Below are 26483 nucleotides of genomic sequence, written 5' to 3' on the forward strand. Positions count from 1 at the left end.
CTGCATCTCCCCTGTACCTCCTCAAGCCATCTGTATGTGAAGCAAGAAAGAGTTAAGGAACGGTCCATCTACACTTTTATTGGGAGGATGCTGCCGTGAGCTCCTCCCAGCTAATCACACAAACAGCAGTAAAGCAAAATAACTACACAGTTAAGGGGGGACTGCATGGTTAGGTTTTTGAGGAACTATTGAAACTGACCTCAGTGACCCATAATCAGAGCTGTGGCTAATGACTGCATGCCTAATTATGATGAAGCAAGCACCATGGCTCGTAGGGGCCCCGCAACACACTTTTCTTAGCTCATTGAATTAAAGTATAAACTCCGGCCATGTGTGAGTTGTAAAGGCTTGTTAATTTTGTTGCTTTTCAAATTCACGTCTGACAACAAGACGAAGGAACATTGGGGCATCAGACGCTTTGGAAAGTAGCCACCAATCGCAGAGAAAGAGAGAAAGAGGGAAAAGACAGTATGAGGTGTGGAGAAAACAGCAGCAGGTACAAGGAGCTCAAATGAGATTAATGGCGCCTAAATAGAGCACGTAAAGGAACAGTTACAAATCTAAGAAAAGGGAAAGAAAAGACTAGGAAAAAATACAGAAAGAGCTTGTAGATGAAAATCTCTTCCAGGAACAGCATGTTAAGAGAAATTACACAGGGAGCAGTTAAGCTTGTAACACGGGGGAGAATAGAAAAGAAAATGCAGTTTTATGAAGTGTGTTTGCCTAATCCAGCTAGCACTTTTATTTTATTTCTCTATTTGCTTCTTTTATTGGTAAAGTAAGGTTCAAGTGCATGCACAGGTATGACCGAGAGAGCCAGGGTATAATAAGTTTGAAGCGTTTGCACCAGCGCTAATGAAGGACGAGAGTTATAGCAAAGATATGAAAGGGGGAGCGATAATAAAAATGTGATATGGCAATAGTGACACCAAAATAAGCCACCTATTTATAAAACTGACATGGAAGAAATACTAAAGGTTATCTTCTGAAATTGTAGCCGATGTTAAAAAGATTCTTGTTGTCGGAAGGATTCGAACCTGCGCCGAGAGACCCCAATGGATTTCTAGTCCATCGCCTTAACCACTCGGCCACAACAACTGACTGTAAGGCGTGTGCACATAATCTGTATGCAAGTTTTCAAGGTTTCCCACAGCAAATTTCTGATATTCTGCAATGCACTTTTTAAAAATAATGTATTTTTCAGCAGGCACATTCTCTCCTAAAAACAAAAATTGCATGCGTATATCTCTAGTTTGGAATACCATAGGCTTGCATGCATACTCCCATGGGTCACTCAAGTTTTTTGGACCCTATTGCACTCTGTTTTCGTGCTGCTTTTAGTATATCGCCCATATTACAGAAGTCTACCATCTTTGAGTATTTGAGGCTCCTTTGTAAGTGCTTTATATTTTTTCCTTGAAGAGCTATATAATAAAGGGGTCCGGGAAAGATTGCATTTATGGAAGATAAAAGAAGGCCCACTTGTCTCACCAAATGCTGTAGAGAAACCTGATGTTTTACTCATGTTATCCTTAGTTCGTTTTTGTTAGACCTTGCATTCTTAAGGTGGTCCCAACCCCACCTTATTGCTTTTCACCTCCGCATTTTGCTGTATCTTTTTGTTGGCCTTAGGACTCTGATCACTTTATTGCTACTAATCAGTGCTGAAGTGCACGTGCTTCTTCCCTAATCATGTGTATAATTGGAGTATACCTGACTGACAGATTTAATTTACTTGAAAGCCCCTTGTAAAGTGGTATACCATATACCCAGGGACTGATTGTGCCGCCCAAAGAAATAGCATTTCAAACCTGTCTCAAGCCTGCTACTGCAGTGCCTGTGCTGCAGTGTACTGCCACTTCGACTTGGCATTTAAAACTACTTGCCAAGCCTTAAACTCCAATTGTATTACATATCAGTAACCCCTAAAGTAGGCCCTAAGTAGTCCTAGGGGCTTCATGCTATGTAAGTAAAAGGTAAGACATGTACTGTGGTAGTTTGTATGTCCTAGTAGTATCAAACAGTCTGTTACATTTTTCACTACTGTGAGGTCTGCCCCTCTCATTGGTTAGCATTGGGTATTCCCTTATACTTTTTGGGGGGTAATTCCATATCAGAGAGGAGAAGCTTTATTTATTTATTGATAAATCCTATCTACTGGTGAGGTTGGATTTAATCTTACTATTGTATAAATGCCATTTTTAGAGAGTGAGCATTTCTCTGCACTTACTGCTCTATTTGCATGAAACCCTGTCTTCAATTGACGTCTGGATTGGGCTGCGAGACAGCTACATATGTGCATTCCCTGTAGACAGCCACAACACAGGTCACTCAACTGCAACTGCATTCATCTGCATTCTGATTGGCCTGGGGGAGAGCTCCGCTCCCCTTACTGCAAATATGTTCAAGAACGATAATTTATGTCAGTAAGTACAGTATACCTACATCTTATAATCATGTGTGTTTAAATAATTTGTCGTTAGATCGTTTAAATATTGAAAAGGATCTGTTTTTAATAGACATTTTACAAAAACAACTGGTACATTTGGGAATTCTGTAAAGGAAAAACCCAACTGCCGTGACATTGCCAACCACAATGCCGTGACTCGGATTTGAACCGAGGTTGCTGCGGCCACAACGCAGAGTACTAACCACTATATGATCACGGCGAGCAACTTGGGCTCAATAACGTACAGTGACATGAAGAAATTATAATTCGGAACACTCAGGGCTACTCCTGTGATAGGCTGAATGTGTTCATTGCTTCCTCATTCCTTATACAAAGGCTTTATCTCCTCAGTGGTTGATAGGCTGAAACCGTTTCCTGGCCGCCTGCTTGTGAACTGGCAGGAGTCAAAGATCACACATACACTGGTGGGCCTGTGATGGGACACCAATGCAGATAAACACACCTGGCGCAGATATTCTATTCTGTTTATTAGACCTGCATCTCCCCTGTACCTCCTCAAGCCATCTGTATGTGAAGCAAGAAAGAGTTAAGGAACGGTCCATCTACACTTTTATTGGGAGGATGCTGCCGTGAGCTCCTCCCAGCTAATCACACAAACAGCAGTAAAGCAAGATAACTACACAGTTAGGGGAGACTGCATGGTAAGGTTTTTGAGGAATTATTGAAACTGACCTCAGTGACCCATAATCAGAGCTGTGGCTAATGACAGCATGCCTAATTATGATGAAGCAAGCACCATGGCTCGTAGGGGCCCCGCAACACACTTTTCTTATCTCATTGAATTAAAGTATAAACTCCTGCCATGTGTGAGTGGTAAAGGCTTGTTAATTTTGTTGCTTTTCAAATTCACGTCTGACAACAAGACGAAGGAACATTGGGGCATCAGACGCTTTGGAAAGTAGCCACCAACCGCAGAGAAAGAGAGAAAGAGGGAAAAGACAGTATGAGGTGTGGAGAAAACAGCAGCAGGTACAAGGAGCTCAAATGAGATTAATGGCGCATAAATAGAGCACGTAAAGGAACAGTTCAAATCTAAGAAAAGGGAAAGAAAAGACTAGGAAAAAACACAGAAAGAGCTTGTAGATGAAATTCTCTTCCAGGGACAGTAGGTTAAGAGAAATTACACAGGGAGCAGTTAAGCTTGTAACACGGGGGAGAATAGAAAAGAAAATGCAGTTTTATGAAGTGTGTTTGCCTAATCCAGCTAGCACTTTTATTTTATTTCTCTATTTGCTTCTTTTATTGGTAAAGTAAGTTTCAAGTGCATGCACAGGTATGACCGTGAGAGCCAGGGTATAATAATTTGAAGCGTTTGCACCAGCGCTAATGAAGGACGAGAGTTATAGCAAAGATATGAAAGGGGGAGCGATAATAAATATGTGATATGGCAATAGTGACACCAAAATAAGCCACCTATTTATAAAACTGACATGGAAGAAATACTAAAGGTTAACTTCTGAAATTGTAGCCGATGTTAAAAAGATTTTCGTTGTCGGCAGGATTCGAACCTGCGCGGGGAGACCCCAATGGATTTCTAGTCCATCGCCTTAACTACTCGGCCACAACAACTGACTGTAAAGCGTGTGCACATAATCTGTATGCAAGTACAAGGTGTCCCACAGCACATTCCTGATATTCTGCAATGCACTTTTTAAAAATAATGTTTTTTTCAGCAGGCACATTCTCTCCTAAAAACAACAAGCATTTACAATGCAATGGTTGTGCCTTTGTTAAAGTTAGAGCTATTGGCATTGCTCTTGACATTATTTTTATTTATGTGTTTTTTTTTAAACATAAATAAATGGCATTGTCATTTACAATGCCAATAGCTTAATCGCTCGCAAATGCATGACCTCTTGCATTTTACACCCACACAGAGCCACACACGCAAAGCCACCCACACACACATAGAGTCACCCACACAATCTGCACTCTGAATCTGCACTCTGAATCTGCACTCTGAATCTGCACTCTGAATCTGCACTCTGAATCTGCACTCTGAATCTTACCTCATGGCTCGAAAGACTTCTTCAAAGAAAAACAACTTACAAACATTCAGACACAACACTAGTTGGTAAGAGTATGCAAAGCATGTGTATCTACAGCACACATGCTTTAAACTATTACTTACTAGACCAATGTTTTCTCTGCTGCAATGCCTGGAATAAAGAACGTTTTTTCTCATACTGAAGAAACTATGAACTGTATTCTATCATCACTAACAAAGCTCTAAAAGAGGACACCATGCTGAGCTCTCTGGTACGTGGTGCAAAATTGAGACTTGCACACCTGGGAAAAAATCCTGTGAGATGGAAATGGTGGTGATACAAGCTCCCATACAATCAGGGGTATTAGGGGCAGGGCAGCTTCGCCACCAGGCATATTCCTACAATGGACCCAGCATGTGCAAGACCCTTAGGTGAAACTGAGGTTCTTTTGGTCATTCATGTTTGAAATTCCACTTGGCTCAACTGCTCCACTTATCCTCTATACAAATCAAGACTGCTGGGCATTTCTCATGCTATCATTAATGTGCGATTCTTCACATGTCAGGGTTCGGACTCATGCAAAGGGAGGATTAAAAAGGGGAGAAAAAAAGGTTACTTATTTGTTTTCCTGGTTCTGCATCATAGTGATATTCCAGGAGGACATAAACATTGGAATCATTCACCAGTGCATAGAGGAATCCCTGCATGAAGTGAGGAGCAATTCTAACAATTATGACTTCAATGCCGATCATACAGTGCAGAAAGCTCGAATTTAAATGGAAGGTACAGGCTTCCACCAAAGCCCTAGTAAAAACGAGGCATGGGTCACAGCTAGCCAGTATTGTGGGGGGAACAGTAGGAACCCATGGCAATCAAAATTATGACATGTGTAAAATCAAAAGATGTGGTCACAATACTACCAGAGGTCTCTAGACATTTATACGTAAAATAGAAGAGTGCACCTACCTAATGACGCAAAACAAAGAGGCTACCCCCTCTTACCTGGATAAGTTGGATCAATGCATTTAAAATTAATATACTGCCCAGGATATAAAAACTCCCATCCCCTACCTGTGAAGCTTTAGCCATGACCACAAAAAGGAAGTTACAGAAGGTAATTAACTTGTCTCCTGATGGATACCACTCAGATTCCACACCTGTAGAATAGATACCATCGCAGGACACATGTTATATGATACGCTGCACACGTCGATGCCACCTACCAGTTTCCCGAGCCGACGATGCAGACCTTGAGAGGCGGCATGTTTCTTCTCTTAAGCACCGGCAGCCTCACTGTGATGCAGGCGTTTGTTTACACGCGTGACTGAGGGGAGGAGCTGTGTCGTCACAGAAGACGGCCGGAGCAGGAAGGCGATGCAGCAGAGCAGATTAACGGGCATTGTAGAGCGGGAACGGGGGCCGGAGACACGGGGGGCGGGAACGGGCATTGTAGAGCGGGAAAGGGGGCCCGGAGACACGGGGGGCGGGAACGGGCATTGTAGAGCGGGAAAGGGGACACGGAGAGCGGGAGGGGGGCGGGAACGGGCATTGTAGAGGAAAGCACGGTCACCAGCGGGAGGGGGGCGGGAACAGGGACGGGAGACGCTGCGAGCAGGAGAGGGGGTGGGAACAGCGGAAAATTAAAGAAAGCACTCACCTGGACTTCTTCCGGGTGCCTTTAGTGCGTCACCCCGTTATTATGGCTCTTTATTGGTTACCTTGAGAGGCAGGTCAGTATTGTCACGAAGAACAGGTCTAGTGGTGGAGCTGTTATGTCCGTGTTTGATAGTGACTTGGACTTGGCGCTTTGAGCGCACAAGGTGGCGTGATCGTAGTCCTGGTTTCAGCAGTCTGAATGTTTTCATGCCGGTAACCCCTCCCCCTCCTCTTTAACGCTGCCAGCCTAAAACTGTTTCCTATTCATTTTGGGAGCGGAGCAGTGTTCTCGCTAGACTCGTTTTACATTTCTGGCGCGTGGAAAAATAGTCTATGGAATGATGCACTTTAAAAAAAAAAGGAATGATGCACTTTTACCGTTAAGCATTCAAGCGAGTACGGTTTTTCTCAAGCATACCGAATTCCCTTCCCGTTACATGAATTTAACGTTTCGTCGTTTTTCACTTACTTAAAGTACGTCGACAGTGGATCGATCGTCTGGTATTACTGCTCAGGAAAGGGGTGTGTTGTGTTTAAAGAGCGCTTTGAGGATTAGAGAATATTTGAGCAGCGCCCACCTAAATGAATGTGTTTAGTTGGCCATTGCCATCGCTTGGGGTCTGATATGATCTTCAGTTTAATATTTGTTTCCTCCTCAGTTACCGCTGTTGAAAGAAGTTAGCTAGCTGGTGGATGTTTGTGTTAAATGCTTTTTAAAGAGAGAACTTTAGTAATTGTCGATTGTGTTGAATCTAACCACTGATTGAGTGAGTTGTTATTGCTTGAATGCCTTGAAATAAGTTGTGGAAAACTGTATTTCCTGTTACCTGCGCTCTATTCGAACTGTGGGCCGATTCGATCAGAGAAGTAGTATCTTGTCATGATCACGGTTCTCTGCTTTCTCTTATCTATTCGCATTATTTATGCACTGGTTGCTGAGTCACCGTATGCAGTCGGTATTACCGTCTGCATATACCTCAGGACCTTTTATTGATCCTAGAGTACTCATGAATTGTTTGCGTGTTGTTATTTGAAGTGAGCTAAAGTTCTTGGGTATTGCAAACTCCTGAAGTCTTTGAACTGAAATGTATTTTTGTATAACTTAACACTGTTCTGTGCTCTACAATTGACGTGTCTTGAATAACTTTATGTGCTTTATAAGCTGATCCTTCATTTTTCGAAAACGTTTCTAAATTCTTTTACATCTAGAGTGGGGGATGGCAATCCAGTTACCTGGTAATGAGAATTCCTGTCGAAATCGTTATCTCTGTCTGTTTTTAGGCCACTTGAACGTGTTTTCCTAGGTGGATATAGTCAGGAGGAATTGTTAGAATAGCAACATCTTAAACGCAGTAATATTATTTTGTTTTTCACTATGGCTCCATTTTTCTGCACAAAAGTGTTACTGTTGAATGACATTGGAGCAGTGGTTATTCACAATGGTCTGCTGACTGGGGGGCGGCTCTTTAGGAATTTAAATATTATCCGACTGAAATACAACGCGCACAATAAAAATCTGAATTAAACATGTTTGTTTACACGCGTGACTGAGGGGAGGAGCTGTGTCGTCACAGAAGACGGCCGGAGCAGGAAGGCGATGCAGCAGAGCAGATTAACGGGCATTGTAGAGCGGGAACCGGGGCCCGGAGACACGGGGGGCGGGAACGGGCATTGTAGAGCGGGAAAGGGGGCCCGGAGACACGGGGGGCAGGAACGGGCATTGTAGAGCGGGAAAGGGGGCCCGGAGACACAGAGAGCGGGAGGGGGGCGGGAACGGGCATTGTAGAGGAAAGCACGGTCACCAGCGGGAGGGGGGCGGGAACGGGGACGGGAGACGCTGCGAGCAGGAGAGGGGGTGGGAACAGCGGGAAATTAAAGCAAGCACTCACCTGGACTTCTTCCGGGTGCCTTCAATGCCGGACCGGATTCGGGGGCGTTCCCGGCTTTCAGCTGACGTCGCGTGACGTCGGCAAAAGCCAAAGAATCTCGGGAACGCCCCCGTGTCTCCTCCGGCATTGACAGACAGGCCCCTCGTCCAATGGCTAGGCTCCATTTATGGAGCCAGACAATGAATGACGAGGGCCGACACAAACCCACACTACAGTTCTCATTAGGTTTTCGCCTGCGCGAAAAAGATGCGCAGAGCGCATCTTTTCGCCAGGCAAAACCTAAAAATTGCATGCGTATATCTCTAGTTTGGAATACCATAGGCTTGCATGCATACTCTCATGGGTCACTCAAGTTTTTGGGACCCTATTGCACTCTGTTTTCGTGCTGCTTTTAGTATATGGCCCATATTACAGAAGTCTACCATTTTTGAGTATTTGAGTCTCCTTTGTAAGTGCTTTATATTTTTTCCTTGAAGAGCTACATAATAAAGGGGTCCGGGAAAGATTGCATTTATGGAAGATAAAAGAAGGCCCACTTGTCACACCAAATGCTGTAGAGAAACCTGATGTTTTACTCATGTTATCCTTAGTTCGTTTTTGTTAGACCTTGCATTCTTAAGGTGGTCCCAACCCCACCTTATTGCTTTTCACCTCCGCATTTTGCTGTATCTTTTTGTTGGCCTTAGGACTCTGATCACTTTATCGCTACTAATCAGTGCTGAAGTGCACGTGCTTCTTCCCTAATCATGTGTATAATTGGAGTATACCTGACTGACAGATTTAATTTACTTGAAAGCCCCTTGTAGAGTGGTATACCATATACCCAGGGACTGATTGTGCCGCCCATAGAAATAGCATTTCAAACCTGTCTCAAGCCTGCTACTGCAGTGCCTGTGCTGCAGTGTACTGCCGCTTCGACTTGGCATTTAAAACTACTTGCCAAGCCTTAAACTCCAATTTTATTACATATCAGTAACCCCTAAGGTATGCCCTAGGTAGTCCTAGGGGCATCATGCTATGTAAGTAAAAGGTAAGACATGTTCTGTGGTAGTTTGTATGTCCTAGTAGTATCAAACAGTCTATTACATTTTTCACTACTGTGAGGTCTGCCCCTCTCATAGGTTAGCATTGTGTATTCCCTTATACTTTATGGGGGGTAATTCCATATCAGAGAGGAGAAGCTTTATTTATTTATTGATAAATCCTATCTACTGGTGAGGTTGGATTTAATCTTACTATTGTATAAATGCCATTTTTAGAGAGTGAGCATTTCTCTGCACTTACTGCTCTATTTGCATGAAAACCTGTCTTCAATTGACGTCTAGATTGGGCTGCGAGACAGCTACATATGTGCATTCCCTGTAGACAGCCACAACACAGTTCACTCAACTGAAACTGCATTCATCTGCATTCTGATTGGCCTGGGGGAGAGCCTAGCTCCCCTTACCGCAAATATGTTCAAGAACGATAATTTAGGTCAGTAAGTACAGTATACCTACATCTTATAATCATGTGTGTTTAAATAATTTGTCGTTAGATCGTTTAAATATTGAAAAGGATCTGTTTTTAATAGACATTTTACAAAAACAACTGGTACATTTGGGAATTCTGTAAAGGAAAAACCCAACTGGCGTGACATTGCCAACCACAATGCCGTGACTCGGATTCGAACCGAGTACTAACCACTATACGATCACGGCGAGCTACTTGGGCTCAATAATGTACAGTGACATGAAGAAATTATAATTCGGAACACTCAGGGCTACTCCTGTGATAGGCTGAATGTGTTCATTGCTTCCTCATTCCTTATACAAAGGCTTTATCTCCTCAGTGGTTGATAGGCTGAAACCGTTTCCTGGCCGCCTGCTTGTGAACTGGCAGGAGTCAAAGATCACACATACACTGGTGGGCCTGTGATGGGACACCAATGCAGAGAAACACACCTGGCGCAGATATTCTATTCTGTTTATTAGACCTGCATCTCCCCTGTACCTCCTCAAGCCATCTGTATGTGAAGCAAGAAAGAGTTAAGGAACGGTCCATCTACACTTTTATTGGGAGGATGCTGCGGTGAGCTCCCCCCAGCTAATCACACAAACAGCAGTAAAGCAAGATAACTACACAGTTTGGGGGGACTGCATGGTTAGGTTTTTGAGGAATTATTGAAACTGACCTCAGTGACCCATAATCAGAGCTGTGGCTAATGAGTGCATGCCTAATTATGATGAAGCAAGCACCATGGCTCGTAGGGGCCCCACAACACACTTTTCTTAGCTCATTGAATTAAAAGTATAAACTCCTGCCATGTGTGAGTGGTAAAGGCTTGTTAATTTTGTTGCTTTTCAAATTCACGTCTGACAACAAGACGAAGGAACATTGGGGCATCAGACGCTTGGAGAGCTCTGCTCCGGGACTGAGCCCGTGATTATCCTGTAAATCGGAGGCTGCGGGGCACCCCAGCCCCCGTATTCTGCTGATCGGCCCGACGGAGACCTGCCGGGGCCCTTGGCGCAGTCCGAACGAGCGGTGACCCGGCGGAAAATCGAAGTTTGTGGAACTGCGGAGTGCGACCCAACATGGCGCCTGGACTTCATTGTCCCCCTGGCCGGATCCATTAGACTGGAAGAGCATCACTAACAGCGGCGCACCCCCTGCGCTTCCTTCTCCCAGAGATGTGAGGATCTGGACATCGGTCAGATCGGACTCTTTCAACAAGGATCGCACTTGGATGGGCAGATGCCCTCGCTATAGTGGATCCCGCACGCGGGCGCCTAGAGGTCCCGACAGTGGCCCCACTCCCTACACCGCACTTGGCTACTTTTTCCTGGCCGACCCACTTCCATGGGAGGTGCAACCCTTTGGCGCCGCAAATCATCCGGTGGAGTTGGTGACCCTCACTCCGGGACTCTATCGGCCGTACGGGCCTGCCCGACCTGGCGACGATTGTCTCCGCCTCCTCCTCGGTGCCCTAAGACGACGTGGTGGTGGCGCGAGCCGAAGCTGAGAAGGTCCAACAGGCCCTGGAGACGGGGATCTCCGGCACTCGACCTGAGGCCCAGCAACCGGGAGAGTCATAGCCGGCGCCTGCACTCGGAGGCGCCTGCTCCTGGACCCGCACTGTGTGCTCCCGGCGACATGGGGAAACCTAGAGGAGCCAAGGGGGCTACCCCAGCCGCTTCAGACTCGGAGACCCAGGACAAAGAGGAACGTGGGGACCCAGAGAGTTCTGGCGGTGCATCAATGCAGCAGCAATTTGACCGCGTCTTGGAGGCGATTGCGACCACGCGCTCGGCCCTCCAGCAGGACATTGCCCAGGTAGCGACGAGCCTAGGCCTCCTTAGAGCGGATCACGGCAAACTTTCGGACAGGGTCAAGGAAGTGGAGAGCTCGGTGAAAACCTTGGAGCCGGCGCAGCGAACCTTGGCTGCGACTATGAAGGATGCCCTGTCCCGGATTACGGCCCTGGAGCAGAGAGCGGAGGATGCGGAAGGCCGTAACAGGAGGAACAACATTTGTGTGGTGGGCCTGCCGGAAAAGATTGAGGATGGCGACATGGTGGCATACTTGGAAGCCTGGCTCCGAGACACGGTGGCCCCGGAGGGTCTATCCTCCTTCTACACCCTGGAGCGTGCCCATAGAGTCCCAGCGAGGCCACCGCAACAGGGACGTGCCCCGCGACCGGTGGTGGCGAGGTTATTGCACTTTCGGGACAGAGACCTCATCCTCAATGCCGCCAGACATAATGGTCCATTCAAAGTGGCGAACAGCCAGGTGAACATCTTCCCGGATTACACCTATGAAACTCAACGCAGAAGGTTTTCCTTCCTGGCGGTCAAGCGCGAGCTCAGGAGCGAGGGCATCCAATACTCGCTCCTATTTCCTGCGAGGCTCCGCATAATTGTCGATGACAAGACTCAATTCTTTGATACCCCGGAGGATGTCTGTAACTGGCTTGAACTCTATAGAGCAGGGAAAGATGGCTTCGGCTCCTCATCTCAGCAGGCGACGGAGCCGGAGCAGAGACGGCGGTCCAAAAGGATTCGGAGTCGCCGTGGCCGCTCAGGCGGACCCTCAACTGCGGAGACATCGACGGAGCGGAAGGGAGTGCTGGAGGTGTTATCTGCGCTGTCTGGCTCACGGGACGATGCCATTGAGGAGGAAGCGGACACTGGGGACGAGGGGGTACCAACGGACTCCGAGGAATCGGTGACTGATAGCGTCCATACGCCGGTGATCACACCGAAATCGGTGGAGGACCTTCTGGATGGGCAGGGTTAACGGGGTCAGCTACTTCCTTTTGGGTGGGGGCCCGGCACGGGGGTGGCGGGTGCCGACAATTGATGCTGACTCCCAGGGGAGGGGGGGTGGGGTGCCTTGTTTTTGCCCCGAGGGTTTTTGGCACTGTTTTGGGCTTGCCTTAGTCCTGGGGGCCTGAGCGTTGAGGGCCCACTGCCCCCGCCCGGCCCGCACCTGGCCCTTAAGGCCTTCCTACGGTGGCGACCGCAGGATTAGTGAGGGATAGTGGGTTTTTGGAGGGTATGGTTTGGATGGGAACTAGATGGTGCTATTTGGGTCCTGTTCTGGGGTGGGTGGATGGGGGTTTTGTTCATACTTGGGTTGTTAAGTTTGGTTGGGGAAAATGGCCGCCATCAGTGCTGGGATGATTGATGCCCTTTCTTTGTTGGGACCCAGATGGGGAGACTTTGCGAGAACGATATGGGACAATGGCTGATGTTGCTAATCTGAAATGTATTACTTGGAACGTGCGGGGGCTTCATACCATGTCTAGGCGTCACAAAGTCCACGCTTATTTAGTGCGTAGGGGGGTACAAATGGCGCTGCTACCGGAGACTCATCTGAACAAGGCGGAAGGGGCGGCGCTACAGCGTAGATGGAGGGGGCAGGTCTTTTGCACTTCGTACTCCGCGTATGCCAGAGGGGCGCTGATTTGGGTTAGAGCTGGGGTTCCCTTCCAGGCCACGAAAACAGTGATAGATCCAGAGGGGCGATAAGTGGCCATTTCGGGCACTTTGGGAGGGAGAGATCTAAACGTTTGCTGTGTGTACGCTCCCAATATAGACCAGACTGCCTTCCTTTCCAGGTTATCGGGCTCGTTGGCCCACTTCTTCTCCGGGCCCCTCCTGCTCGGTGGAGATTTCAACTCAGTAGTGGATGTGGACACTGACCGCTCGCATCCACCCCTCCCTGATTCTCTGGTTCGCCGCATGGCTAAGGGTCGTAGGGACTGGCAGACTCATTGGGGTCTAACGGATATCTGGAGGGCGCAGCACCCCACAACTAGGGACTATTCCTACTTCTCGAGCCTCCATGAGTTGCACGTTAGACTGGACGGATTTCTTGGCTCGCCTGAACTGGTTTCGGCAGCGGTCCGGTCTGAATATTTGACCAGGACCATATCAGATCATAACCCCCTCCTGCTGGACCTTCGTTGGTTTCCCGGGGTGCCTGCGGTGCCCACCTGGAAGTTACGGCCCGAGATCCTTGAGGACAGTGTTTTCAGAGCGGACCTAGGTGATAAGATCTCGGAGTACTTTGCGTCCAACGTTGGCACCGCGAGCTCGAGAGCGTTAGAGTGGGACGCTTTTAAGGTGGTGGTGAGGGGGTACTGTATTTCTAAAAAGGTCGGCATGAGGCGAATTATCCTCGCCGACCTAGATACAGCGGACCGGAAGCTCCGCGAGTTGGAACTCCGCCGCCCCGGGCGCCCTGAATTACAGGCACGCACAGCGGAGGCGAAGGAGGCGGTAGCGGCGGAGGTCGAACGGCTGCGCTGTTTTGACTACAAGGCCTATACGGTTCGGTCCCTCGCAGAGGGGGATAGGTCGAGCGCGCTGCTGGCATGGCTTGCCAACCCTACGCGCCAATCCTCATTGACGACGTCCATGCGCAAGGCAAATGGGACTGTAGTATACACTCAGCCTGAGATTCTGAGCTGCTACCGGCAATACTACGAACGTTTGTACCGCAGTCGCTCTGCCCGAGACCCTGACCTGCTTACTAATTATCTACGGCCTCTGGAGCTCCGAACAGTGGAGCAGGACGTGGCGAAAGCCCTGGGGTCCGACATAGAACTGGGAGAGATCCGTAGCGCCATTAAAAAGATGGCGCGGAATAAGACCCCGGGCCTAGACGGCCTTCCTGTGGAGTTCTATGCAGCTTATGCTGATCTCCTAGCCCCTAGGTTATTAATAGTATACAGAGAGGCGAAGAGGCTTGGGCGACTCCCGGGCTCGATGTGCGAGGCCTTGGTGGTTCCCCTCCTCAAGCCCGGAAGGGACTCATCCGATCCGGGGTCTTACCGTCCCTTATCAATGCTGACGGTTGACTATAAAATACTGAGCAGCATCTTGGCCTCGAGGCTGCTGGGGCACATGAGCTCCCTGGTACATGAGGACCAAGCTGGATTTATCCCCAGGCGTAACACGACCATGAACATTCGCAGGTTGTTCCGCTTGCTAGGAGAACCACTTGTGGACGCCCCGTGCCCGGTTGTCTTATCGGTAGACTTAGAGAAGGCTTTTGACAGCCTGGAATGGGACTACCTTTGCACTGTGCTACGGAGGTTCGGCCTCGGTGAGGGCTTCATCAGGTGGACCAAGGTCCTGTATGCCTCTGCATCGGCCAGGGTTCGGGCGGGACCGCTAATTTCCTCACAATATCCGGTGGAAAGGGGCACGAGGCAGGGATGTTCGTTATCCCTGCTTCTCTTTGCGCTGGCGGTGGAGCCACTCGCGCTGCATCTCCGGTCGGGAGCCCATTATATGGGCCTGTGGACTCCTTCGGGCCCACACTACATTTCGCCGTATGCAGACGACCTGCTGCTCTTCCTCGAGGACCCGTTCGCTGCCTTGCATGGAGCTGCGACGGCGCTCACGGAGTTTGGGGAGGTCTCGGGCCTCCGGGTGAATTGGACTAAGACCTGTCTTTTCCCGGTTCGCAGGGGCACCCCTAGCCCTGCTCTCAGTAGGGAGATTAGGTGGGAACCCGACTGCTTTAAGTACCTGGGGGTGTACGTCTATCATGAACCATCTGACCTCCTGGATGGGAACATTGCCCGCGGCACTCGAGCACTTCGAGGCAGTATGGACTTCTGGGCCACGCTACCGCTCTCGGTGGCAGGGCGGATCGCTTTGCTCAAAATGGTGGCGCTTCCCAGGTTGTTGTATTATTTCCGGACACTACCGATCTGGGTCCCACCGGCCACGTTTCGACTATTACGATCAATGATAATCGGATTCCTCTGGGGCTCGGGCCGCCGACGGGTGGCCCTCAAGACCCTGATGAGGCCGAAGGCTGAGGGTGGGCTTGCGGTGCCGGACTTTGAAAAGTATTATTTAGCGGCGCAGCTCCAGACCTTCACCCAGGAGATCGCCCGGGAATTCCGGGGCCCAGAAGACAGAAGGGGTACGGGTATAGCCAGGCATGTTCTCTCCTTCATAGCGCTGCGACAACGTTTGGCCTTACAGGACTTGTCGCTTGAGGAGCGGACCGTTCGCCTGTGTTGGAACCGAGCTCACGCCCGGGGCCACCTGAGAATACCGTATGCGCCCGAAATACCTTTGGGGATGCTGACGGCTTTGCCCCATGGCGGAGATTGGTCACGGTTGGCGAACTGGCAGGACGGAGGCTTACAGCTGATAGGTGACCTATACGAGGACGGGGCGCTCTTGCCCTTTCAGGAGCTCATTGATCGCTTCGAGATTCCTCGCGGCGACTTTCTGCTGCACTCTGCCCTAGTCCGAGCGATCCAGGCGCACTGGAAACGCGGGCAGGAGGAACCCCCTTTATCTCCGGTGTGCCAATACGTGATGATGTCTGCGGGCACGGTGAAGGCGGTCACTTGCCTCTACGGCAGACTGATCAATGAGGGGCTGGCTCCCCTCACTACTCTGAGAACCCGTTGGGAGGAGGACATTGGCAAGGAGATCCCGGAGACAACCTGGTCCCAACTGGTGCGGCGAGCCTGGAAGGGCACACGCCACGCCCGCTTTCAATTGGTCCACTACTACGTGCTCCATAGAGCATATCTGACCCCGGTGAAATCAGGCGATATTTTGCTACAAGTTCGGCGGACTGCCCCAGGTGCCCGGCCCAGGAGGCGGACCTTCTCCACATGTTGTGGGCCTGCCCGGGATTGTCCTCCTATTGGGTAGAAGTGGGGAAGACCCTGGAGGAGGTGACGGGGAGATCCTTATCGTTTGACGCGGCGGTGGGACTCCTGCACTGGTTCCCTCATACCCCCAAGAACAAAATATCTAGCAAGTTCATCGATTTAGGGCTGCTCCTTGCTAAACGAGAGGTGACCAGGAACTGGAAGGCACGAGCTGGTCCGACAGGAAGCCGGTGGCACAGCAAACTTTTGAAGTGGGCGGCGGGGGAGAGCACACTGAGATACCAGCTAGCTTGGAGGCAGCGTAATGAGAAGGCACAGGAGGCAGCGCTGGAGTGGGAGACGTTAGTGCAGGCCCTTAGGGATTATTGCACCCCCAGTGACTCTGAAAGTGAGGAAGCAGCTCGCCCCAAGTCCCGATAGTCGATTGCACTTTTCAGCTCTGCTGCTTTCCCCATGGGTCCTTTCGCAGATCCTGTTGCGGTTGTTACAGTGCGCTGATGGCGGGGTTGGGTAGGGTTTACTTTAGTTCATAGCGTTTTGAGGGTGGGGTTTTCTTTCTGGGTTTTATAGGCTTGTTTGGAAAAGCAGATGACGGACAGTGGATCATCCGGACCAGCTTCGACATCCTGCTGAGCCCCCATTGAATTTCGCCGCCCGACCCCAGGGTTGTGGGCTGAATGGCTGTGTACGAGAAGTACGGCTGGGGGACGGAGGGTTGTGTCTCATTGATTTTGCTTGTTCTATAATGCTGGTCGATTATGTAACGATTTACTGATTCCTGCAATAAAAATATAATAAAAAAAAAAAAAAAAAGATGAGGTGTGGAGAAAACAGCAGCATGTACAAGGAGCTCAAATGAGATTAATGGCGCCTAAATAGAGCACGTAAAGGAACAGTTACAAATCTAAGAAAAGGGAAAGAAAAGACTAGGAAAAAATACAGAAAGAGCTTGTAGATGAAATTCTCTTCCAGGAACAGCAGGTTAAGAGAAATTACACAGGGAGCAGTTAAGCTTGTAACACGGGGGAGAATAGAAAAGAAAATGCAGTTTTATGAAGTGTGTTTGCCTAATCCAGCTAGCACTTTTATTTTATTTCTCTATTTGCTTCTTTTATTGGTAAAGTAAGTTTCAAGTGCATGCACAGGTACGACCGAGAGAGCCAGGGTATAATAATTTGAAGCGTTTGCCCCAGCGCTAATGAAGGACGAGAGTTATAGCAAAGATATGAAACGGGGAGCGATAATAAATATGTGATATGGCAATAGTGACACCAAAATAAGCCACCTATTTATAAAACTGACATGGAAGAAATACTAAAGGTTAACTTCTGAAATTGTAGCCGATGTTAAAAAGATTCTCGTTGTCGGCAGGATTCGAACCTGCGCGGGGAGACCCCAATGGATTTCTAGTCCATCGCCTTAACCACTCGGCCACAACAACTGACTGTAAGGTGTGTGCACATAATCTGTATGCAAGTTTTCAAGGTGCCCCACAGCAAATTCCTGATATTCTGCAATGGACTTTTTAAAAAAAATGTTTTTTTCAGCAGGCACATTCTCTCCTAAAAACAAAAATTGCATGCGTGTATCTCTAGTTTGGAATACCATAGGCTTGCATGCATACTCTCATGGGTCACTCAAGTTTTTTGGACCCTATTGCACTCTGTTTTCGTGCTGCTTTTAGTATATGGCCCATATTACAGAAGTCTACCATCTTTGAGTATTTGAGGCTCCTTTGTAGGTGCTTTATATTTTTTCCTTGAAGAGCTATATAATAAAGGGGTCCGGGAAAGATTGCACTTATGGAAGATAAAAGAAGGCCCACTTGTCTCACCAAATGCTGTAGAGAAATCTGATGTTTTACTCATGTTATCCTTAGTTCGTTTTTGTTAGACCTTGCATTCTTAAGGTGGTCCCAACCCCACCTTATTGCTTTTCACCTCCGCATTTTGCTGTATCTTTTTGTTGGCCTTAGGACTCTGATCACTTTATTGCTACTAATCAGTGCTGAAGTGCACGTGCTTCTTCCTTAATCATGTGTATAATTGGAGTATACCTGACTGACAGATTTAATTTACTTGAAAGCCCCTTGTAAAGTGGTATACCATATACCCAGGGACTGATTGTGCCGCCCAAAGAAATAGCATTTGAAACCTGTCTCAAGCCTGCTACTGCAGTGCCTGTGCTGCAGTGTACTGCCACTTCGACTTGGCATTTAAAACTACTTGCCAAGCCTTAAACTCCAATTTTATTACATATCAGTAACCCCTAAGGTAGGCCCTAAGTAGTCCTAGGGGCATCATGCTATGTAAGTAAAAGGTAAGACATGTACTGTGGTAGTTTGTATGTCCTAGTAGTATCAAACAGTCTATTACATTTTTTACTACTGTGAGGTCTGCCCCTCTCATAGGTTAGCATTGGGTATTCCCTTATACTTTTTGGGGGGTAATTCCATATCAGAGAGGAGAAGCTTTATTTATTTATTGATAAATCCTGTCTACTGGTGAGGTTGGATTTAATCTTACTATTGTATAAATGTCATTTTTAGAGAGTGAGCATTTCTCTGCACTTACTGCTCTATTTGCATGAAAACCTGTCTTCAATTGACGTCTGGATTGGGCTGCGAGACAGCTACATATGTGCATTCCCTGTAGACAGCCACAACACAGGTCACTCAACTGCAACTGCATTCATCTGCATTCTGATTGGCCTGGGGGAGAGCTCTGCTCCCCTTACCGCAAATATGTTCAAGAACGATAATTTATGTCAGTAAGTACAGTATACCTACATCTTATAATCATGTGTGTTTAAATAATTTGTCGTTATATCGTTTAAATATTGAAAAGGATCTGTTTTTAATAGACATTTTACAAAAACAACTGGTACATTTGGGAATTCTGTAAAGGAAAAACCCAACTGCAGTGACATTGCCAACCACAATGCCGTGACTCGGATTCGAACCGAGGTTGCTGCGGCCACAACGCAGAGTACTAACCACTATACGATCACGGCGAGCTACTTGGGCTCAATAACGTACAGTGACATGAAGAAATTATAATTCTGAACACTCAGGGCTACTCCTGTGATAGGCTGAATGTGTTCATTGCTTCCTCATTCCTTATACAAAGGCTTTATCTCCTCAGTGGTTGATAGGCTGAAACCATTTCCTGGCCGCCTGCTTGTGAACTGGCAGGAGTCAAAGTTCACACATACACTGGTGGGCCTGTGATGGGACACCAATGCAGAGAAACACACCTGGCGCAGATATTCTATTCTGTTTATTAGACCTGCATCTCCCCTGTACCTCCTCAAGCCATCTGTATGTGAAGCAAGAAAGAGTTAAGGAACGGTCCATCTACACTTTTATTGGGAGGATGCTGCCGTGAGCTCCTCCCAGCTAATCACACAAACAGCAGTAAAGCAAGATAACTACACAGTAAGGGGGGACTGCATGGTTAGGTTTTTGAGGAATTATTGAAACTGACCTCAGTGACCCATAATCAGAGCTGTGGCTAATGACTGCATGCCTAATTATGATGAAGCAAGCACCATGGCTCGTAGGGGCCCCACAACACACTTTTCTTAGCTCATTGAATTAAAGTATAAACTTCTGCCATGTGTGAGTGGTAAAGGCTTGTTAATTTTGTTGCTTTTCAAATTCATGTCTGACAACAAGACAAAGGAACATTGGGGCATCAGACGCTTTGGAAAGTAGCCACCAACCGCAGAGAAAGAGAGAAAGAGGGAAAAGACAGTATGAGGTGTGGAGAAAACAGCAGCAGGTACAAGGAGCTCAAATGAGATTAATGGCGCCTAAATAGAGCACGTAAAGGAACAGTTACAAATCTAAGAAAAGGGAAAGAAAAGACTAGGAAACAATACAGAAAGAGCTTGTAGATGAAATTCTCTTCCAGGAACAACAGGTTAAGAGAAATTACACAGGGAGAAGTTAAGCTTGTAACACGGGGGAGAATAGAAAAGAAAATGCAGTTTTATGAAGTGTGTTTGCCTAATCCAGCTAGCACTTTTATTTTATTTCTCTATTTGCTTCTTTTATTGGTAAAGTAAGTTTCAAGTGCATGCACAGGTACGACCGAGAGAGCCAGGGTATAATAATTTGAAGCGTTTGCACCAGCGCTAATGAAGGACGAGAGTTATAGCAAAGATATGAAAGGGGGAGCGATAATAAATATGTGATATGGCAATAGTGACACCAAAATAAGCCACCTATTTATAAAACTGACATGGAAGAAATACTAAAGGTTAACTTCTGAAATTGTAGCCGATGTTAAAAAGATTCTCGTTGTCGGCAGGATTCGAACCTGCGCGGGGAGACCCCAATGGATTTTTAGTCCATCGCCTTAACCACTCGGCCACAACAACTGACTGTAAGGCGTTTGCACATAATCTGTATGCAAGTTTTCAAGGTGTCCCACAGCAAATTCCTGATATTCTGCAATGGACTTTTTAAAAAAAACGTTTTTTTCAGCAGGCACATTCACTCCTAAAAACAAAAATTGCATGCGTGTATCTCTAGTTTGGAATACCATAGGCTTGCATGCATACTCTCATGGGTCACTCAAGTTTTTTGGACCCTATTGCACTCTGTTTTCGTGCTGCTTTTAGTATATGGCCCATATTACAGAAGTCTACCATCTTTGAGTATTTGAGGCTCCTTTGTAAGTGCTTTATATTTTTTCCTTGAAGAGCTATATAATAAAGGGGTCCGGGAAAGATTGCATTTATGGAAGATAAAAGAAGGCCCACTTGTCTCACCAAATGCTGTAGAGAAACCTGATGTTTTACTCATGTTATCCTTAGTTCGTTTTTGTTAGACCTTGCATTCTTAAGGTGGTCCCAACCCCACCTTATTGCTTTTTACCTCCGCATTTTGCTGTATCTTTTTGTTGGCCTTAGGACTCTGATCACTTTATTGCTACTAATCAGTGCTGAAGTGTACGTGCTTCTTCCTTAATCATGTGTATAATTGGAGTATACCTGACTGACAGATTTAATTTACTTGAAAGCCCCTTGTAAAGTGGTATACCATATACCCAGGGACTGATTGTGCCGCCCAAAGAAATAGCATTTCAAACCTGTCTCAAGCCTGCTACTGCAGTGCCTGTGCTGCAGTGTACTGCCACTTCGACTTGGCATTTAAAACTACTTGCCAAGCCTTAAACTCCAATTTTATTACATATCAGTAACCCCTAAGGTAGGCCCTAAGTAGTCCTAGGGGCATCATGCTATGTAAGTAAAAGGTAAGACATGTACTGTGGTAGTTTGTATGTCCTAGTAGTATCAAACAGTCTATTACATTTTTCACTACTGTGAGGTCTGCCCCTCTCATAGGTTAGCATTGGGTATTCCCTTATACTTTTTGGGGGGTAATTCCATATCAGAGAGGAGAAGCCTTATTTATTTATTGATAAATCCTGTCTACTGGTGAGGTTGGATTTAATCTTACTATTGTATAAATGCCATTTTTAGAGAGTGAGCATTTCTCTGCACTTACTGCTCTATTTGCATGAAAACCTGTCTTCAATTGACGTCTGGATTGGGCTGCGAGACAGCTACATATGTGCATTCCCTGTAGACAGCCACAACACAGGTCACTCAACTGCAACTGCATTCATCTGCATTCTGATTGGCCTGGGGGAGAGCTCCGCTCCCCTTACCGCAAATATGTTCAAGAACGATAATTTATGTCAGTAAGTACAGTATACCTACATCTTATAATCATGTGTGTTTAAATAATTTGTCGTTAGATCGTTTAAATATTGAAAAGGATCTGTTTTTAATAGACATTTTACAAAAACAACTGGTACATTTGGGAATTCTGTAAAGGAAAAAGCCAACTGCAGTGACATTGCCAACCACAATGCCGTGACTCGGATTCGAACCAAGGTTGCTGCGGCCACAACGCAGAGTACTAACCACTATACGATCACGGCGAGCTACTTGGGCTCAATAACGTACAGTGACATGAAGAAATTATAATTCGGAACACTCAGGGCTACTCCTGTGATAGGCTGAATGTGTTCATTGCTTCCTCATTCCTTATACAAAGGCTTTATCTCCTCAGTGGTTGATAGGCTGAAACCGTTTCCTGGCCGCCTGCTTGTGAACTGGCAGGAGTCAAAGATCACACATACACTGGTGGGCCTGTGATGGGACACCAATGCAGAGAAACACACCTGGCGCAGATATTCTATTCTGTTTATTAGACCTGCATCTCCCCTGTACCTCCTCAAGCCATCTGTATGTGAAGCAAGAAAGAGTTAAGGAACGGTCCATCTACACTTTTATTGGGAGGATGCTGCCGTGAGCTCCTCCCAGCTAATCACACAAACAGCAGTAAAGCAAGATAACTACAAAGTTAGGGGGGACTGCATGGTTAGGTTTTTGAGGAATTATTGAAACTGACCTCAGTGACCCATAATCAGAGCTGTGGCTAATGACTGCATGCCTAATTATGATGAAGCAAGCACCATGGCTCGTAGGGGCCCCACAACACACTTTTCTTAGCTCATTGAATTAAAGTATAAACTCCTGCCATGTGTGAGTGGTAAAGGCTTGTTAATTTTGTTGCTTTTCAAATTCACGTCTGACAACAAGACGAAGGAACATTGGGGCATCAGACGCTTTGGAAAGTAGCCACCAACCGCAGAGAAAGAGAGAAAGAGGGAAAAGGCAGTATGAGGTGTGGAGAAAACAGCAGCAGGTACAAGGAGCTCAAATGAGATTAATGGCGCCTAAATAGAGCACGTAAAGGAACAGTTACAAATCTAAGAAAAGGGAAAGAAAAGACTAGGAAAAAATACAGAAGGAGCTTGTAGATGAAATTCTCTTCCAGGAACAGCAGGTTAAGAGAAATTACACAGGGAGCAGTTAAGCTTGTAACACGGGGGAGAATAGAAAAGAAAATGCAGTTTTATGAAGTGTGTTTGCCTAATCCAGCTAGCACTTTTATTTTATTTCTCTATTTGCTTCTTTTATTGGTTAAGTAAGTTTCAAGTGCATGCACAGGTACGACCGAGAGAGCCAGGGTATAATAATTTGAAGCGTTTGCCCCAGCGCTAATGAAGGACGAGAGTTATAGCAAAGATATGAAACGGGGAGCGATAATAAATATGTGATATGGCAATAGTGACACCAAAATAAGCCACCTATTTATAAAACTGACATGGAAGAAATACTAAAGGTTAACTTCTGAAATTGTAGCCGATGTTAAAAAGATTCTCGTTGTCGGCAGGATTCGAACCTGCACGGGGAGACCCCAATGGATTTCTAGTCCATCGCCTTAACCACTCGGCCACAACAACTGACTGTAAGGTGTGTGCACATAATCTGTATGCAAGTTTTCAAGGTGTCCCACAGCAAATTCCTGATATTCTGCAATGGACTTTTTAAAAAAAATGTTTTTTTCAGCAGGCACATTCTCTCCTAAAAACAAAAATTGCATGCGTGTATCTCTAGTTTGGAATACCATAGGCTTGCATGCATACTCTCATGGGTCACTCAAGTTTTTTGGACCCTATTGCACTCTGTTTTCGTGCTGCTTTTAGTATATGGCCCATATTACAGAAGTCTACCATCTTTGAGTATTTGAGGCTCCTTTGTAGGTGCTTTATATTTTTTCCTTGAAGAGCTATATAATAAAGGGGTCCGGGAAAGATTGCATTTATGGAAGATAAAAGAAGGCCCACTTGTCTCACCAAATGCTGTAGAGAAATCTGATGTTTTACTCATGTTATCCTTAGTTCGTTTTTGTTAGACCTTGCATTCTTAAGGTGGTCCCAACCCCACCTTATTGCTTTTCACCTCCGCATTTTGCTGTATCTTTTTGTTGGCCTTAGGACTCTGATCACTTTATTGCTACTAATCAGTGCTGAAGTGCACGTGCTTCTTCCTTAATCATGTGTATAATTGGAGTATACCTGACTGACAGATTTAATTTACTTGAAAGCCCCTTGTAAAGTGGTATACCATATACCCAGGGACTGATTGTGCCGCCCAAAGAAATAGCATTTCAAACCTGTCTCAAGCCTGCTACTGCAGTGCCTGTGCTGCAGTGTACTGCCACTTCGACTTGGCATTTAAAAGTACTTGCCAAGCCTTAAACTCCAATTTTATTACATATCAGTAACCCCTAAGGTAGGCCCCAAGTAGTCCTAGGGGCATCATGCTATGTAAGTAAAAGGTAAGACATGTACTGTGGTAGTTTGTATGTCCTAGTAGTATCAAACAGTCTATTACATTTTTCACTACTGTGAGGTATGCCCCTCTCATAGGATAGCATTGGGTATTCCCTTATACTTTTTGGGGGGTAATTCCATATCAGAGAGGAGAAGCCTTATTTATTTATTGATAAATCCTGTCTACTGGTGAGGTTGGATTTAATCTTACTATTGTATAAATGCCATTTTTAGAGAGTGAGCATTTCTCTGCACTTACTGCTCTATTTGCATGAAAACCTGTCTTCAATTGACGTCTGGATTGGGCTGCGAGACAGCTACATATGTGCATTCCCTGTAGACAGCCACAACACAGGTCACTCAACTGCAACTGCATTCATCTGCATTCTGATTGGCCTGGGGGAGAGCTCCGCTCCCCTTACCGCAAATATGTTCAAGAACGATAATTTATGTCAGTAAGTACAGTATACCTACATCTTATAATCATGTGTGTTTAAATAATTTGTCGTTAGATCGTTTAAATATTGAAAAGGATCTGTTTTTAATAGACATTTTACAAAAACAACTGGTACATTTGGGAATTCTGTAAAGGAAAAAGCCAACTGCAGTGACATTTCCAACCACAATGCCGTGACTCGGATTCGAACCGAGGTTGCTGCGGCCACAACGCAGAGTACTAACCACTATACGATCACGGCGAGCTACTTGGGCTCAATAACGTACAGTGACATGAAGAAATTATAATTCGGAACACTCAGGGCTACTCCTGTGATAGGCTGAATGTGTTCATTGCTTCCTCATTCCTTATACAAAGGCTTTATCTCCTCAGTGGTTGATAGGCTGAAACCGTTTCCTGGCCGCCTGCTTGTGAACTGGCAGGAGTCAAAGATCACACATACACTGGTGGGCCTGTGATGGGACACCAATGCAGAGAAACACACCTGGCGCAGATATTCTATTCTGTTTATTAGACCTGCATCTCCCCTGTACCTCCTCAAGCCATCTGTATGTGAAGCAAGAAAGAGTTAAGGAACGGTCCATCTACACTTTTATTGGGAGGATGCTGCCGTGAGCTCCTCCCAGCTAATCACACAAACAGCAGTAAAGCAAGATAACTACACAGTTAGGGGGGACTGCATGGTTAGGTTTTTGAGGAATTATTGAAACTGACCTCAGTGACCCATAATCAGAGCTGTGGCTAATGACTGCATGCCTAATTATGATGAAGCAAGCACCATGGCTCGTAGGGGCCCCACAACACACTTTTCTTAGCTCATTGAATTAAAGTATAAACTTCTGCCATGTGTGAGTGGTAAAGGCTTGTTAATTTTGTTGCTTTTCAAATTCACGTCTGACAACAAGACGAAGGAACATTGGGGCATCAGACACTTTGGAAAGTAGCCACCAACCGCAGAGAAAGAGAGAAAGAGGGAAAAGACAGTATGAGGTGTGGAGAAAACAGCAGCAGGTACAAGGAGCTCAAATGAGATTAATGGCGCCTAAATAGAGCACGTAAAGGAACAGTTACAAATCTAAGAAAAGGGAAAGAAAAGACTAGGAAACAATACAGAAAGAGCTTGTAGATGAAATTCTCTTCCAGGAACAACAGGTTAAGAGAAATTACACAGGGAGAAGTTAAGCTTGTAACACGGGGGAGAATAGAAAAGAAAATGCAGTTTTATGAAGTGTGTTTGCCTAATCCAGCTAGCACTTTTATTTTATTTCTCTATTTGCTTCTTTTATTGGTAAAGTAAGTTTCAAGTGCATGCACAGGTACGACCGAGAGAGCCAGGGTATAATAATTTGAAGCGTTTGCACCAGCGCTAATGAAGGACGAGAGTTATAGCAAAGATATGAAAGGGGGAGCGATAATAAATATGTGATATGGCAATAGTGACACCAAAATAAGCCACCTATTTATAAAACTGACATGGAAGAAATACTAAAGGTTAACTTCTGAAATTGTAGCCGATGTTAAAAAGATTCTCGTTGTCGGCAGGATTCGAACCTGCGCGGGGAGACCCCAATGGATTTTTAGTCCATCGCCTTAACCACTCGGCCACAACAACTGACTGTAAGGTGTGTGCACATAATCTGTATGCAAGTTTTCAAGGTGTCCCACAGCAAATTCCTGATATTCTGCAATGG

At 46.3% G+C, this 26483-nt stretch overlaps 8 non-coding genes across 8 annotated transcripts; all 8 read right to left on the reverse strand.

Moving 5' to 3' along the window:
• Window positions 1-3957: 3957 nt before the first annotated feature.
• TRNAS-AGA (transfer RNA serine (anticodon AGA)) lies at window positions 3958-4039 on the reverse strand. Its single transcript has one exon. It is a non-coding gene; the product is annotated as a tRNA-Ser (tRNA).
• A 13457-nt stretch (window positions 4040-17496) lies between these two features.
• On the reverse strand, window positions 17497-17578 carry TRNAS-AGA (transfer RNA serine (anticodon AGA)). Its single transcript has one exon. It is a non-coding gene; the product is annotated as a tRNA-Ser (tRNA).
• Window positions 17579-19077: 1499 nt separating this feature from the next.
• TRNAH-GUG (transfer RNA histidin (anticodon GUG)) lies at window positions 19078-19149 on the reverse strand. The gene has a single exon. It is a non-coding gene; the product is annotated as a tRNA-His (tRNA).
• Window positions 19150-20438: 1289 nt separating this feature from the next.
• Window positions 20439-20520, reverse strand: TRNAF-AAA (transfer RNA phenylalanine (anticodon AAA)). The gene has a single exon. It is a non-coding gene; the product is annotated as a tRNA-Phe (tRNA).
• Window positions 20521-22019: 1499 nt separating this feature from the next.
• TRNAH-GUG (transfer RNA histidin (anticodon GUG)) lies at window positions 22020-22091 on the reverse strand. Its single transcript has one exon. It is a non-coding gene; the product is annotated as a tRNA-His (tRNA).
• A 1289-nt stretch (window positions 22092-23380) lies between these two features.
• Window positions 23381-23462, reverse strand: TRNAS-AGA (transfer RNA serine (anticodon AGA)). The gene has a single exon. It is a non-coding gene; the product is annotated as a tRNA-Ser (tRNA).
• Window positions 23463-24961: 1499 nt separating this feature from the next.
• TRNAH-GUG (transfer RNA histidin (anticodon GUG)) lies at window positions 24962-25033 on the reverse strand. The gene has a single exon. It is a non-coding gene; the product is annotated as a tRNA-His (tRNA).
• Window positions 25034-26322: 1289 nt separating this feature from the next.
• Window positions 26323-26404, reverse strand: TRNAF-AAA (transfer RNA phenylalanine (anticodon AAA)). Its single transcript has one exon. It is a non-coding gene; the product is annotated as a tRNA-Phe (tRNA).
• Window positions 26405-26483: the final 79 nt, after the last annotated feature.

This window comes from Lissotriton vulgaris, chromosome 1_1, assembly GCF_964263255.1.
Source record: "Lissotriton vulgaris chromosome 1_1, aLisVul1.2, whole genome shotgun sequence".
NCBI lineage: Eukaryota > Metazoa > Chordata > Amphibia > Caudata > Salamandridae > Lissotriton > Lissotriton vulgaris.